The sequence below is a fragment of the Hyposmocoma kahamanoa genome, unplaced genomic scaffold, assembly GCF_003589595.1.
Source record: "Hyposmocoma kahamanoa isolate Upper Pololo Valley unplaced genomic scaffold, ASM358959v1 102, whole genome shotgun sequence".
NCBI classification, from domain to species: Eukaryota; Metazoa; Arthropoda; class Insecta; order Lepidoptera; family Cosmopterigidae; genus Hyposmocoma; species Hyposmocoma kahamanoa.
Window position 1 is genome coordinate 15,215,109 of NW_020653337.1, and position 16,283 is coordinate 15,231,391.

Here is a 16,283-nt window from a genome sequence, read left to right on the forward strand (position 1 = left end):
GAAAACTACGATCAGTTTGTTCACGTCGTAGCATCAGCTTCTTGCAAATATATTCCACGAAGTTGTCGTAAGGGCTGTCTCGCGAATCAGCTGATTTATTGAAGCGGTACGAATAATTATTTATTAACGATCCTTTCTCGGAAGAAACCATCCTGACTGGTGAGGAACTATTGTCTCAGATCGGCGAGACTCGACGAGAAAAGTGAGCAACCATGAAAACGAACATTGACCTGACGCACAACAGCAAGAAAGCTTGGAGCTCTCTCCGGAAACTTACCGGCGAACCCCCCACCGCCTGGTCAGGTCACAGCTAATCAAGTGGCCCATCAGCTTCTTCTCAATGGAAAAACCAATCGTCGGCAAACTCGACCACCCAGGATCAGCAGCTGTCCAGACAATGGCAATATTATCAGTAGACCTTTCTCGCTCACAGAAATCATTACAGCCATAAAATCTGCAAAAAGTGATAAAGCGTCAGGGTTGATAACATTTCTGTTGAACAATTAAAAACTTCGGCCCTCTAGCTATTTCCTGGCTGCTAGAGCTATTCAACAACAGTTTGGACTCTGCCCGAATCCCGCGTCTTTGGCGTAAAGCCAAAGTAATAGAGTTACTTAAACCTGGGAAGCCTTGTAATGACCCAAGGAGCTATCGGCCCATATCCTTACTATGTCATATCTATATACTGCTGGAAAGATGCTACTGAACCATCTAGTCAGTATTGTGAACCCAAAGCTTATTCCCGAACAAGTTGGTTTCTGACCAGGGAAATCATGTTGCAACCAGTCGCTAAACCTCACACGACATCTCGAGGACGGGTTTGAGTTGGGTCAGGTAACTGGAGTGGTATTTGTAGATCTCTCCGCAGTGTATGACACAGTGAACACGAAACGGATTCTGTGGAAGGTGACTGAGCTCACAGGCGATCACGCCTTTATACAAATCCTGAGCGAACTTCTCCACAACAGGCGATTTCAGGTCCACCTACTTCCAGGAAGGAGTCGATGGAGAACCCTAAAAAATGGCCTTCCCCAGGGTAGTGTGTTAGCCCCAATGCTATTTAACATCTACACGAACGATCAGCCTCATACATCGAACGCCAAATCCTTCATTTACGCCGACGATCTAGCCCTGACATCCCAAGCGCCTGCTTTTGAGGGAGTCGAAAGGAATCTAAGCGGAGCACTAGAAATCCTTAGCTGCTATTATGAGCAAAATTTCTTGCGACCGAATCCTTCAAAGACTCTGTCCTGCGCCTTCCACCTTCGTGATCGTGAGGCGCGGCGGACACTCAACATCCGATGGAGGGATGTGCCGATTGCTCACTGCTCCACTCCAAAATACCTCGGTATTACTTTGGACAGAGCCTTAACTTACAAACAGCACTGCATCAATACTAAGCAGAAAGTGGGCACTCGAAACAACCTCCTGCGCCGCCTTACATATTCCAAGTGGGGACAAACTTTGCGAACGACCGGACTAGCCCCTACCTTTTCGGCAAGTGAATACGCTAACTTAGTTTGGAGCCGTTCAGCACACACGCACCTTGTGGACACAGCACTAAATGACACATGTCGAATCATTACGAGCTGTCTGAAACCAACCCCTGTTGGTATGCTGTTTCCGCTGGTTGGTGTTGCCCCTCCGGACGTCCGCAGAGACGTGGCTAGCTCCCTGGAGCGCTTAAAAAAAGAGACCCGCGGCACCCCTTACACTATAACGTGCCGGTAATCCAGAGGCTAAAGAGTCGCCATAGCTTCATTAAACAAGTATTCCCTCTAGACGGGGAAACTAATCAAGTCCGTATAAATCTCTGGAAGGAGAGATATCCCACGGCATCACTCATTCCGCTGTCTGAGCACCTCACTCCTGGGCATAATCTACCATGGCACACTTTTTAAATAGACTGCGGTCCCAAGTCAGCCGAAGCAAGGAGAGCATGCACAGGTGGGGTTATAGCTCTGAGAGCGCATGTATTTGTGGTGTCTCTCCCCAGACTATGGCACATCTTTTGTCTTGTCCTGCGTGCCCCTACACCTGCACAGGCGAGTACAACGCCACTGATAAAGGTGTGTCAGTCGCTGAGCACTGGTCCTCACAAATATAGACACGCTAAGAAGAAGAAGTAGGCCCACTACTCCACTGAAATTTAAGCAGTTTGTTTTTTTTTCTCATTAAGTTGCAGGTTATGTCAACTTCAAAGCAATCTAGATAACCTTTGAACTAACACTGTTCACATCGTCATAGGAACATTGGTGCCTTTTACTTTTAACTGTATATTGTAATAAGGAAGTATCGTCAGCAAACTATTTTATTTCAAGTTCTATATCCTCCAAGAGGCTAGGCAAGTCATTAATGTAAATAAAAAATAAAAATGGTCCTAGAATTGAATTTTGAGGAAAGTCCATGCTAATTGAAGACCTTGATGATCTCGTACCATTACCATCGGCCGTCTGTACCCTGTCATTTAAATATGATTGAAGAAGGTTCAGATAACGGCCCGCGATACCACAATGGCGAAGTTTCCTGACCAAAGTATCATAGTGCATACTCTCAAATGTCTTGGAAAAATCACAAAATAGGCAAATAGCATCATGTGATCCCATGCATCAAACATGTTTCAGCAATTTAACACCACCATCGGTTGTCGAGCAACTCCGAGTGAAGCCACATTACTATCGGATTTAAAAAGAGAAATAGCTTTGCTATGTTTCATAAGATCAGGAAACACACTATAATCAATAGTTTTATTAAAACACGTGTTAATTATGGCGCAGTACCTACAATCAATTATTTAATTACTTTGACGAAGAGACTTTCGATCAGCAGTATCTTTTATTTTTTTTCTATTTACAAACAATTTATGTCGTATCTTTAATGTTTATCAACCATGGACAGATATAATATAGTAGTAGATACAATTAGTACTATACTATATCTGCAAACTACCCTGAAATGTGACCCCACCGAATACAAAAAATATTACTGATTTGTCTTAAAATTTTTAATATAAGTAAATAACAAGCATCTATTTTAAATAAGTTTGGAAATATTTGCATTATTTTGAAAAAATGATTTCACATAGTTTGTCGTTTAGACAGATAGAGAGTTATATGAAACGTTTATTTGGGTTGGGTTAGTTTATATACCTTGGGATGCTTGACCGGCTTAGGCCTCAGCCTAGATCGCTCGTGATGTTACTATAGTCTTTTAATTGTATAGAGCGTGTGAGCTAATAGATCAACACTGAACATAAACAGTAACAAAAAAATGATGTGCCTCGCAGTGGCATTTGAGTTCCTGCTAAGGTTCCGCTACTATTTGAATCGTGTGTAGGCCCACCACTTTGCGAATACCAGCAAACGCATCCGCATCCGCATAAATTAAAATATGCGCAACATTATAAGCATTTGCATTCATCAATGCTGATATTCATTGTGGATGTTGTGGAGTCATGACATTCCCTAAAAGGCACGTAGGAATAATTAGAATTGAAATAGAAGCAGACTGTAAGCCGAAAAAGCATTGGTTGTTTTTAACATATAACTTTGATAAAATTACCGGCATTATTATCACCATCATTATCACCATGGGTACACCATTTGCATACGAATTTCCGATCACTGGGGAAAATATACCCAGTAAGTATTCCGCTAGAGTATTGATTGCACCCCGGGCATATCATGGTCTAGCACCGGCGCTACTTGCCTGACTCGTATGATACAAAACCTCGCTAGCGCTCGACCTTGTACTATATATATAATACTCGTCAGGCAATATCTGACTTCCCAGCCTCTACAATAAATTACTAATTAACTACAAATGTTCTACTAATCATCGACTAATTAACTACAGATTCACCGTGTTCTAAAGATTAATCAGTCACCTAACTGATTCTGAACATCACAGATTCATTAAAATATATATTTAATATTGTATAAATATTTGTAATAAATAATAGCATTATTACAAATACAAACCTTATATGATATATGTATGATAACACCTAGGTTCTACAAGTATAAGCAAACATTGGATTTTGATAAAAAAAAAAGCACGGAATGTATGATAATAAAGGAAAACAATTACAAATGATATTCACAAAATTCGCAAGTACTAAGATAGGCCTGCAAGTCACCCTACGTCGGCTTCGGGTAATGCAGCTATAATATTTATTAATTTTTTAATAATCTCCTTATCTATTTATGCAAAGCGCACGTACCTTACCATTATGCATTTATCTTTTATAAGAAAAATATACTACCAACTCTATGTTTTTTAAAAACTCTATTGTTTTATTCTTAATAAACGAAGAATATATTTTTAATCAAAACCTCAGTGTAAAACCTACGTTAAAATCGTAAATAAAAATTACACGATTCAACAAAAAAACTAATTAGACTACTCTGATGCAATTGATTGAAGCCAGTGTTATTATTTCACTGTTGCGCGCTCGTAACATGAATGGGTGGAGTATTTCGAGCCTCCAACGCGACGCGTGCCAAGCTCTCGATAGAAACGTTCATTCTTGCATCAGCCATCCATCTGTCAGGCTCGTTATACATACAGCAACACAAGCTCTTTACAAACTCTAATACCATCTAATTAAAGCTCAGTTTTCAATACATAATCTTGACTATATACATATGGTGGGGGTCATATATGTATATGTTTGTCGCCGAATGCTGCGTGTCTATTAATTTCTGCTACAAAATTCATCTAACGTCGACAATTATAGTTTTAGGTCAAGTAGCTGATGCAAACCAAAAACCTAACACATCATTTTTACCTTGTGAGTTTATACGTTTTAACGGGTTTTGCGTTGTTACAGAGTGTATAGATTACTGTATTGATAGATATAAATATAACTAATCAATTAATCTATGAACTTAAAAAATAAACAGATCACATCATAAGAGAGATTATAGACGTTTATAACAAACAATAATAAATGTACACATGAGAGAGTGATAAATATAGAAACCTTGAAAATTCCCTGTCTGCAGACTTGCTCCCTGAAGGGTATAACTTGGGCCTTTTCAAGGTGAGAGTGAATAGGCATTATTTAGGTGTGCATGCTCCATCTCATACTTTCCATTAGATGAGATGGAGGTGAAACGCGCACTTATTTATTAATGAAAAAAAAAAATTGCTTACTGTACTGTTTATTTATCAGCTGATTGTTATGTTAATATTATATACAATATATATATACCTACCTATTCTGCCCTCCGTGTCATAAACAACGCATTTGCATTGGCACCTAAAGTTTTTATTTGTTTGAAAAATATCAATCATGCTGATTTTGCTGAATAATAAAACTGAAACTAATTAAGATATAAAACAATCGCTTCTAGGGGGTTGTAGGTCTCGTTTCACTGATTCCAGATATGTAATAAATAACTCAATTACGCTAAAAATGTTGATTACGTTGTATATGACAAGGTCGGCAGTATTCAATAGGATATTTGTAAATAGAAACCAATGGCAAGTTCAATGCAACGGCATTGAAGGTTGCGTAAGGGGCGCTCGACCGTCACGTGGTGCGGTGAAGTGAAATCGCGGAACTAATTTCTTAACTCGAGACTCACACAACGTGAATGAGTTTATTTATCATATTAAACTAGCAATTAATAATAAGTCTGAAATCCATATAAAGATTGAGTTATACGTCACGAGAGCTCAATTAAATTTTCGTAATGGATTTAAAATTCAATTACACTGGAAAGTAATGGTGATAAAGAGAACGGATGATTTGAAGTTTTTTAATTTCAATTTTTTATACAGGCTTAATACCTTTTTGCGGAAGGAAAACATTTTTTTTATATCCGTTTAAAGTTGACAGTTCGTCCTCAAAATATTTTTTTTATATCCGTTTAAAGTTGACAGTTCGCCCTCTAAGGGCAGTGGTGATTATTTAATAAATTTTTATCACATATGTAATACTTCCACAATACTTATTGAATAGCAGAAATTGCAGAATCCTTTAAAATTATTAGGCGAAATCCAAAATGGACACCGCTATTAAGCAAAAAAAGAAGAAATTTGCTATTAATACTGATGTAGTATGTAGTATAAAATTTATAGTAGTTTTCTATTTTTATAACATCAAGTGACAGGACGAACAAGTCATGTGCCTGGTGTTAAGCGACACGCTTGTCCAACAGTACTACTTACAGCTTTAAAAAAGATCTAAGCGCAAAGGTCTGTGGGAGAATGCCACCACTGCTATCACCCTGATCCTGAGACATAAGTTGACAAATACCTGTAAGTTCACCAGCTCTCTCATCCTTCAAAACCGGAATGCAATAAAGCTCACATTACTGCTTGGCGGCAGAAATAGGTAAGGTGGCAGTATTTCCCTGGATGAACTCTTTCTCAAGGAATTCTGCTGTTACTAAAAATTTATTATTTTCTTATTTCACTCGATGATTGCATTTTAGGCATATTTTACAACATGGTGCTTGTACGTTTAGATACGCAGTTTCTTTTACCTAAGTACATAGTTCATTGTGGGCAATTTGCAAGTGGGCACGCGGAAAATGGATTTAATCAAACACATTATAAGAAAATTATATCTTGTAACGAAATTCCAACCACGAATATATAAACAATTACGTAACAGTGGCTTAGTTGAAATATGTACATACTCTAATTAAAAATGGCCAGAAAAAACCTCTGTCAATAAGCAATAACGCAGTCAAACTCACATAACACTTATTTCCTTTATCCTAACATGCAACAGTCAAATTAGCAATAGATCAGACATCCAAAATTTAGCAACATAAATAAAGAGCTTGGATAAAGTTTCATGACCCAAGATATGTGTAAAATACGCCGATAATATTGTTCTAGAGCTATTCCACGGACATCAACTACCAAATAATTGTCACATTCATTGCTCACACCGAAGGTTTGAGTAATAGGAATTTCCATTACACGAGCAATGTAACCGGAACTGCTCAAACTGCGAAGATTTTTTTTTGTCATTGTGAAACAATCGAGTGATCTCTAGCCTTTGTAATTAAAATTAATGACGATATCTCGGTCCACATTCATCTGGATATTACTTGCAAGTAAAGCGTGCTGCGATGATTCTAAAATAGCGACCTACTAAGCACAAGAAGCCGGTATATATAGGAGTTTAGTTGTGTTATATAAAAAATATATTATAAATTATTTATGTATGATATTTATTTTATACATCGTTATTTATACAGGTGAACTTAGGAGGCGAAAAACAAAACAACAACAAAAAATACCTGCGCAGTAAATCTAATTTTTTTTTAAATAAGCCGTATAGGACACCGTAGTTGATTTCAATTCAGAAATGAAAACGACATTTCAAAACGGTCATACCGTAAGGTTACAGAATCTAAGAATTTATAAGAATAGCGTTAGAGTTTATGGTAATCTAATTTGAGGTTAAAGGGCGGCAATAAATCCACAATAATGAAGCAACCGATCTAATTACCGTCTCATTACATGTCGTATCTTATCATGCAACAATGAGCATGCTCTATTTAATTTGGATCACGTTGGGCTTATAATAAATCAGTTTGACAGAGGTCAACACTTTTCTAAAACTTTCAGTAGTAATAAACCAAATGGTATTTAAATTAACGTGTTTAAAAAAACAACTGAATGCTTGCTGGTGAACTTGTTTTTTCTTTTTCGATATCTCACCTAATATTTAGTAGTAGTGGAGCTTCTTGTGAAATAGTTCGTCCAGAGACGTACTGCCACCTTATCTTGTTGTGCTGCCAACTAGTAATGTGAATACTATGTTCTGGTTTCGAAGGGTCATGAAATTAAAGGCACATGGGACCTGTGTCAATGCGCCTCAGATCTTTACAATTTAAATCTTTGACTTTCACTGCAACTGTCATAGACAGGTGTGTCGGTTACCACCAGTCTCACTACTTGTTCGTCCTGTCGCAGATATCATAAAAAAAAGAAATGTTAAGTACAATACATCCCTTTTCAGCAAAACATATTTATTATGTATATTCAATATAACATATAGTTTTTCTATGGCGCCAAGAAGGACGTGACTTGTTTCTGACTCCTAATTTCTTAATACCTGAAACTACTTAATTTTTCAACGAATTTCTTTTCTGTTTTTACTTTTGACCAATAATTAATATCTATTCTTAATACTATACGAAAGGCTTTCCAGGCTGTGCGACTTACGATACTAATTGTGAAATTTGTACACTAATTAAAAATCGTGCTCTTAACGTGTAGAAATGTAAAACAAGAAAGTGAACCTTTAATTAAGATTACAAAACATTCAAAGTAAAGATAAAACTACCAATTCATTGTAAGATGTTATATTACAGATTAAATGTTTAATAAAAATTACAAAGAATTAAATGTTGTGCACGCATTTTATCTAAAATGCGTCTCTATCTGCTATGAACTGGTTATAACTCGACAAATATCTACTCCAGACGTGAATTCGAAGAAAACATAATAAATACATTAGCAATATTTACAACGTTAACTAACGTTAAGTTATTTATCATATCGTCACTGGAAAGCGATAATGCTGTAACACTCAAAAACTCAACTTTTCACTGGAGCCAAAACAAAAATTGCAAAAACGAAAAAAAATCATAACTCTGAAACGGTTCGAGATTTTTGTGCCAAATTTAGAAAATTAACCTATAAAAAATAGGACTTCTTAACAATAAACTCGGATTTGAAATAGTTCTGCTCCTAATGACGATCATGTGGGTTACGACAATTTGATTTTCAGATTCTAACACCAAAGAATGCTGTAACTTTCAAGTTAATTTGTATGAAGGTGCGACTAATGCCGTCAATTTACGGTATTTTAAGAGTGATGTAAATGAATTAGAGCTCCTTAACACATTTTTGGTCTTTAAATTTTAACTTCTTGAAGATGTACGAAATTCAATACTGCTGTAAGAGTATTTTTTAAACCAAAGCAGGTAACATTAAAATGGTGTTAGTGAAAATCACATGCAATTTACATGGCTTTTAAAATGTTTATTATTAAAAAGAACCACTGTTTGTGGAAAAGACTTTGGTCACAATGAGTACAATGAAACAAATCGAATTATAATTGGAGATTTAGCACAATAAAAGAAAATCATTGACACTTTGTGTGCCATATTACATCGTTCTTAGAACTGATGAATTATAAATTCCTTAAATTCCATAAAAGAATAATAATCAACTACTAATCTTACTCTTGATTATTAGTTTTTCATTTTCTGTTCTTATGTTTTCTATTTTAGATTATTACCTGGTACCTACAAGGAAAAAGATTATCTACATGTTAAAGAATTATTACGTGTTAGTTTAAATTTAATAATAATTAAACCATCCCTATTCCTCGTAGGCACTAGGTAATGAACGAAAATAGTAAAAATATAGAAACATTTTATCGTGATTATAATTTAAATTAAAACCAAACTGTATTCATCCATTAAGCAGACTTCAAAATTAAACAAAATATTAAAATGAAACCTTCTAAATAGTGTCGTAATTCTTTGTTATATTCCATGAACTGCAAACAGAGTTGTACATCATTGATATTTTCGGGTGGTAACTGGTCAATTGAAGGTTAGGTCTGGGAACTGCAACCAGCTTCTGCATTATTGATCTTTTTGCAAGTACACATTTTCTATGATCATTTCAGTAGATACTTTGAATAATTTTTTCTCTGGGTTTCTAAACGTCAGATCATAAACTTTTGTAGAGGCTAGTTTTCAGTTTGGCGTGTTGCATATCTTTTGGTGACATGTCACGGAGCTTCTTGATGCAGTTTGTTTCTTTGTTCCTTTTAGCTCACCTAGGCATTTTCTTCTTTTTTAACCGACTTCAAAAAAGGAGGAGGTTCTCAATTCGACTTTGTTTTTTTTTTGTATGTATGTTACGCGATAACTCCGGTATTTGTGAACCGCTTTTCCACCTCTAAGGGTGGCTGTTCACGCATGAAGATTCATTTGATAAATAGCGCCTAAATTATTTTAATGGTTGATTTTGCTATTTCTCCAATTCATTTGTGACATTATTTGTGTTTTTACATTTGTTAGCAAGTGTGGAATATATTTTATACATGTATCTATTTTATTATTAATAAAACTTTGTGGTATGCATGACTTAACATACCTACCGTCATTTAGACTATTGATAGTAACTATTATGACATAATTTGTGCTATTGGCTGTGCCAATAAGATTTTGTGATACATGAGTATGCTGAATAAATAATGATGGTTACTGTTATGTAAAGTGAGAAAAAACTTCATAAAAAGACGGAAACGCACTACAGGTATAAACATTTCTCTGCCTGCCCCGATGGGAGAACGGCGAGAGATATGTATCCAGAAAATGGCTTGTTTCCAATATTATATCTAAATCCGTTTTAGTGACTTAGTAAATAATAATCACCTAAACATATTAACATACCTACATATCACAATAACTTTGAACTTTGTAGGATTTCTCAGTCGAATAAAATCACTTTAATCATGGTAATTTGAGTAAATTTCCCTATAATTTAAATGCATCGTATTTACGAGTCTTACTAGTTGATTAATTTCTGACTTTATGGTCTGAATACATAAAAGAGATTACATGTAATAAGTAATAAAATAAAACAAGGAAAAGAAATAATATTTTCAACAATAATTGAAAAAATACTTTCGATTTTGCTACAAAAAAACTCGGACAACACACACAAGTACCCTCACTGCTGCATGCGTAGTCTCTAAAGATTGCTGTAAGTCGCGGTGTCATTAAGCGAGGGAAGGATAAAATGACGTAAGGAGAAGTTCTGTGCTTGTTTATATTTGTTTTTAAATATCGTAACACTCATTGCACTGTTAAAACTCGGGACTTTAAAACGCTGTAAAGCACATTGTTCGTACTTAACAATACCCAAGTAAATGCTGTAAGTGGTACAATTTTAATATAGGGAACGCAAAAATGCCGTAATCAGAGGCACAGAAAAATTTAATTACGTGTTCTTGATGTAACGCACATTTCGCAAAAAAACAGTGGATTTTATGTGAGTCCAGACCAGAGCTTATTTTTCATTTTAGAGACATGAGACCCAGACCAATCGTAGCAGAAAAAAAAAACTGAACAATAATGTGCAAAAAAAGCATTTTTGAAGGTATTGTGGGTTACAGCATTATCGCTTTCCAGCGACGATATTAATAAAATTTTAATAAAACATTGAAATACTGTTAAGATGAAATGGTATAAAAATGTTTTGGCTTTTTGTATGGCGATCGTTAACGTTAAGTAGACTAAATGATTAAACACTTCGAAAAAGCTTTGTTCTTTAGATATGTCAAAATCTTGTTTTCGTAGAATATTTATGCATGAATTCGTAATTTTTTTTTATTGAAGCCGACGGAACACTAGGATCAATTTTTTTTATGATATCAACTGAGAGCAGTCGTACGCCTGGTGGTAAGCGACACGCCTATCCATAGTAGCTCCACTGCAACTCGGCTATGAGATTTAAATCGCAAATATCTGAGGGGCGCTTCTACTGCGCCGTCACCCTGAGACATACGTTGGCAAGTCCCATGTGCCTGTAATTTCACCAGTATCCTTACCGTTCAAAATCGGAACGCAGTAATATAACTATTACTGTTAGGTGGCAGAAATAGGTAAGGTCACAGTACTTCCCTGGACGAATTCCTTCACAGTGAATTCTACTGCTACTAAAGTTACTAATGCCACATGAGTACTTTCATAGAAATGGTAACGATTTGGTAAATTCATGCAATAACTTTCGTAAGGCAACGTGCAAAGGCAATTCCATTCACAGTTAATTTAGTTTACTGGTTCACATACGGCATCTAATCACGTACGTATATATAAAGGTTTAGTTTCTAAATTTGGAACCAATTAACTATTTTTTTACCGAAATACAATAAAACTTTAAGTTGTTATGCCACTACAAAATATAAAAATAAAGGTATATATGTATTCGAAAAAAGACATTTAAAAATTATAATCTATGTTTTTTTTGTAAATAAATTAAGTGCGCAGTTGACCTCCATCTCACCTTATGGAAAGTGACTATGAGGTCAATGACGTAGCATGCACACCTAAATAATACCTATTCACTCTCGCCTTTAAAAGGTCCAAGTTATAGCGTCCGCAGACAGGGAATTCCACTCTGTAGGCGCTCGCTATTTAAATGTGGAAGCGAAACGCTTCGTACGAATCCTTGGAATACACAACATAGCGTTGGAACCCCAGACTAAGTCTAGTCCCCGGATGATGGAATGGGGAAGGCGGAATTAAATTATGCAATTCCATCGCACACTGTCCGTGATATATCCTGAAGAATATCGATAAGCAGGCAACTTTATGGCGGTGTTCAAGGCTCTGCATCTTTGCCTCTACTAATTCCGAGTCACCTATAAGCCTCTCGACACGCTTGTCGATTGAATCCAAGGTAACCAGTTGGTATTTAGCAGAGACATCCCATAAGTGGCAGCAGTACTTCATACACGACCTGACTTGTGCTTGGTACAGCTGAAGCAATTGTCCCGGTGTGAAGTAACGTCTCACCTTGGAATGGATGCCAAGTTTCCTGGCTGCATTTTTGGCCATGGATTCAATGTATCTGCCGAAGTTCATATTGGACGACAGGTCCATTCCAAGTAGCTGGAGACGGTCCAGCTGTCGGTATGGATATATCACGAAAAATATTAAATATTTTGCACTCAAAAGTTACTACGAAACTTCGAAGTTTCGGTTTACGTTTTTTACCAACAAGATTAAATAGCTTTGAAAATTTAGTTTTCGGAAAGCGTTACGTTTTCAAATTGTTAAAGTGCGCAATAATTATACAGAAATTTAAATTAAAAAAATATATATTTATATAAAAACCAAGAAACACAATCCAATTGCGACGTAAATCGTTTACAAAGAATGTACGTGGCTAGTTCCGTCTCGCAAGTAGGTAATCAAATTATTCTTGTTACTATTATGAGAGTAGTGCCATAGGAAAAGATATTACCAAATACAAATTTAAGAAATCTAATTGACATGAAATGAGTTATAGTCAGGTGGGGTAAAAAGAACATACTTTAGTTTGAGTCAAATGTTTTGAGCTCTAGGAAGAAAATATAAAGTCTTATAATAATTTCGAAGTACGAGTAGGTACACTAAACTTGAATTTTTTTATCAGCTGAAGATGCTTAAAAAATCTTTACGCTAAGTTCATTACTTATGTTTGATGTATTTACCGAAAACGTGAAAATTGTGTTGTTTCTCTTCCCACAAAAGATAGGATAAGAGGATATACATCGTATTTCCTACAAAGGTAGTATATACGAGTATTACCTCGTGTTATCAAGAATTACAACTGTAGAAATTGTTTTTCGTCTTTTGGATTTGAAGCATCATAACGACATCTTTTTGAAATCGTTTAAACTAATTTGTTTGTCTGTTTTATCAACTGAAAGTGTTAAACTCTATAGATTATGAGTTAAGGTATAAGTTCCTTTTCCTCCCTTCCCCTTACCTTACTTGACCCTATACATTGAAATTACTTATACTTGGAAATTCAATTCACAAACCTACGTCACATTTGTTTACTACAATTAAAGCCTTTATTTATACTAAAACCTTTCTCAATCTTTATATAATTGAAACAATATTATGAGTAACAACTTTATGAAATTAAATAATAAATAAATATTTGTGTCTATTATTATTGATGAGCCCATCGATCAGTGGTCTGAGAAGAATGCTGAATGTGTGTGAAACTTATGCCGTGAGGCATGGATTGAGGTACAATGAAAAGAAGAGCGAGTTTCTTGTTTTTAAATATAAAGACCTAAATATTAATCAACCGCTTCTTCTAAATGGTGTACCCATGAATCGTGTCTCTCGGTTTAAGTACCTAGGACACATTATTAGAGAAAATCTTGGAGATGAGAACGATGTTAAGAGGGAGCGCTGGGCGTAGTCGGTACGCGGTTACATGTTGACTTAGAGGTTTCCTAGGTGCTCGGTAAATGTAAAAATAACTCTTTTCAGAGCTTACTGTCAGAATTTTAATCGAAAGAAGAAAGTCGACACGATATCTATCTTAAATGTTAGATAAAGGTATAAAGTTTCATCTAAGAATTTTGCCACTTGTTTGTTATGGCTGTTTCTTTTTTGTTATAATGTTTTTGTTATAAGGGCCTTGTATCCACGTCATCCTATAAATTTTAAAAATGTACTAAATTTATGCTTCGATTCAAGGTGTTGTCGGTGGATTGCACAAGGCGAACTGAAAGCAGTGCATAATGTATTTTTGAGTAATATGTATTTCAGTAGGTATTTTTAGTAGCAGTAGCAGTTCCACAAGGGACTCTACTGCTATAAAAAGTACCTAATACCTTTCATAAGGAAGAGTTCGTCCAGAGAAGTAGTACCGCCTAATATGAGTATTACTACGTTTCGGTTTTGAAGGGTAAAGGTGCTGGTGAAATTAATCACATAGGACTTTTCAACTTACGCCTCTGGGTGATCGACACAGTGACCCCATAAAAAATCATAAAAAAAATTACATAAACAAAAACTCCCTCTCTGCTATCTGCCTTTGCTGCCAGAACAATAATACGAAATGACGTCAAGACAAAATGCATATTAAATACGTGTTTAACATTAAATATCGATCTGATAATGTTATTTTGCACAAGTTGCACATGATATTCCCTAATCAACTAGCTTGTTTTTGTGCAATGTATCAAAGCAGTCGAGCCGTTGACGATACATTCGGTAACTATTATTGATAGATTCCCAATACAATCTATTAAGGTTAAATTGTTTTATTTGGAGTTGTAGGTATGTCGCCTAAGGTAATGGTTTTTCACAATTTTGGGTAATATAGTAAGGTTCAAATCCGGACTCGCGCCTTTGAGTTTCTCGGTATTATTTATGTATAAAACTTAACTTAAAATTTGCCATGAGCTTTTCGGTGAAGGAAAACATCGTAATGATACCTGCACGTCAAAAAACGTTCACAAACCTTCAAAAACGTGTGATATCCCCAACCCGCATTAGGCCAGTGGCGTGGCGGACTATGGTCCGAACCATCGCTTGAAAGGAGACCCGTGCTCAGCAGTGGGACATATTAATGGGTTGATGAAAAATAACGTACTAAGTATATCAATGATAGTTAGCCTGGGTTCGATTCACGGACCGGGAGAAATATTTGTATGGCCTGTATTTATTTACCTCGTGGTTTGGATGTAATTTGTGGTTGTCTACCTATTTGTGTGTCCATGGCAACCGCGATAGAGTTTCCCTAGTGCGGGGCTATGAGTGTGTGAATAGTTGTTGTTGTTGTTAGCTTAACAGCTAGTATGTAGATCATATTATGCAGACCCATAAGTAAGTAAATTTGTGAACATACAAACTTCTTTACCTACTAATCTATAACACTTATTGAAGGGCATGATTATGATTGTTTCATTGATGTATTAGCCAAATACATTTTTTAAACTAAAATTGCAATAGAGCTGTTTATGAAAATGGCGATTTCATTATTTTTGCAAATCATATTACGGGATAGGGGTGATAGGTGGGAAGTAAACTGATCAGGTTATCGATGTTACGTGAGAGGCCTCCTTCGATAACCTGCGATACAAGGAATTAATAACAATAATAAAATATTGTGGCATTGTAAGTCAATGGTGGCAATAATAAAATTCACAAGCAATTTGGAGGTAACTCAAATATTGCGTCATATTTTTTAATTGAAAATTATTCAACACAAATAGTACGCAGTTTAATTTTCCTTTGATGTTTGCAATCGTGAAAATATTTTTCATCATTATAATACGCATAAACAATTATAGAATGACGCAGGGAATTCCGAAAAACAGTACGTAGCAAAACTATGTAATTGAATTTAAAACCGACCAAAGGTTTTTCATTTATTATTGTATTTCTTTGTGTACTTTAATTATCATTAAAACTATGGCTGAGTAAAGAATAGAGCTTAGGAAAGTATACTGTATAAAATGCAACACCAAAAATTGCTACTAACTTATGTAAGAAGACTTCAAATTAAGAATACCAATATTTTTGTAACATGTTATTTTATAAAACGGTTTTTTTAATCATTTTTATATTACTCAATGGATGTAAAGAAGTAGATTACGTTTTTATTATCTCGTGTTTTAATGGATAATGAAACGTGCTAAGGATTTTCTTTACGCAATAACAGTCTTTTTCTTTTTTCTTTTTCTTTTTCTTTTTCTTTTTCTTTTTCTTTTTCTTTTT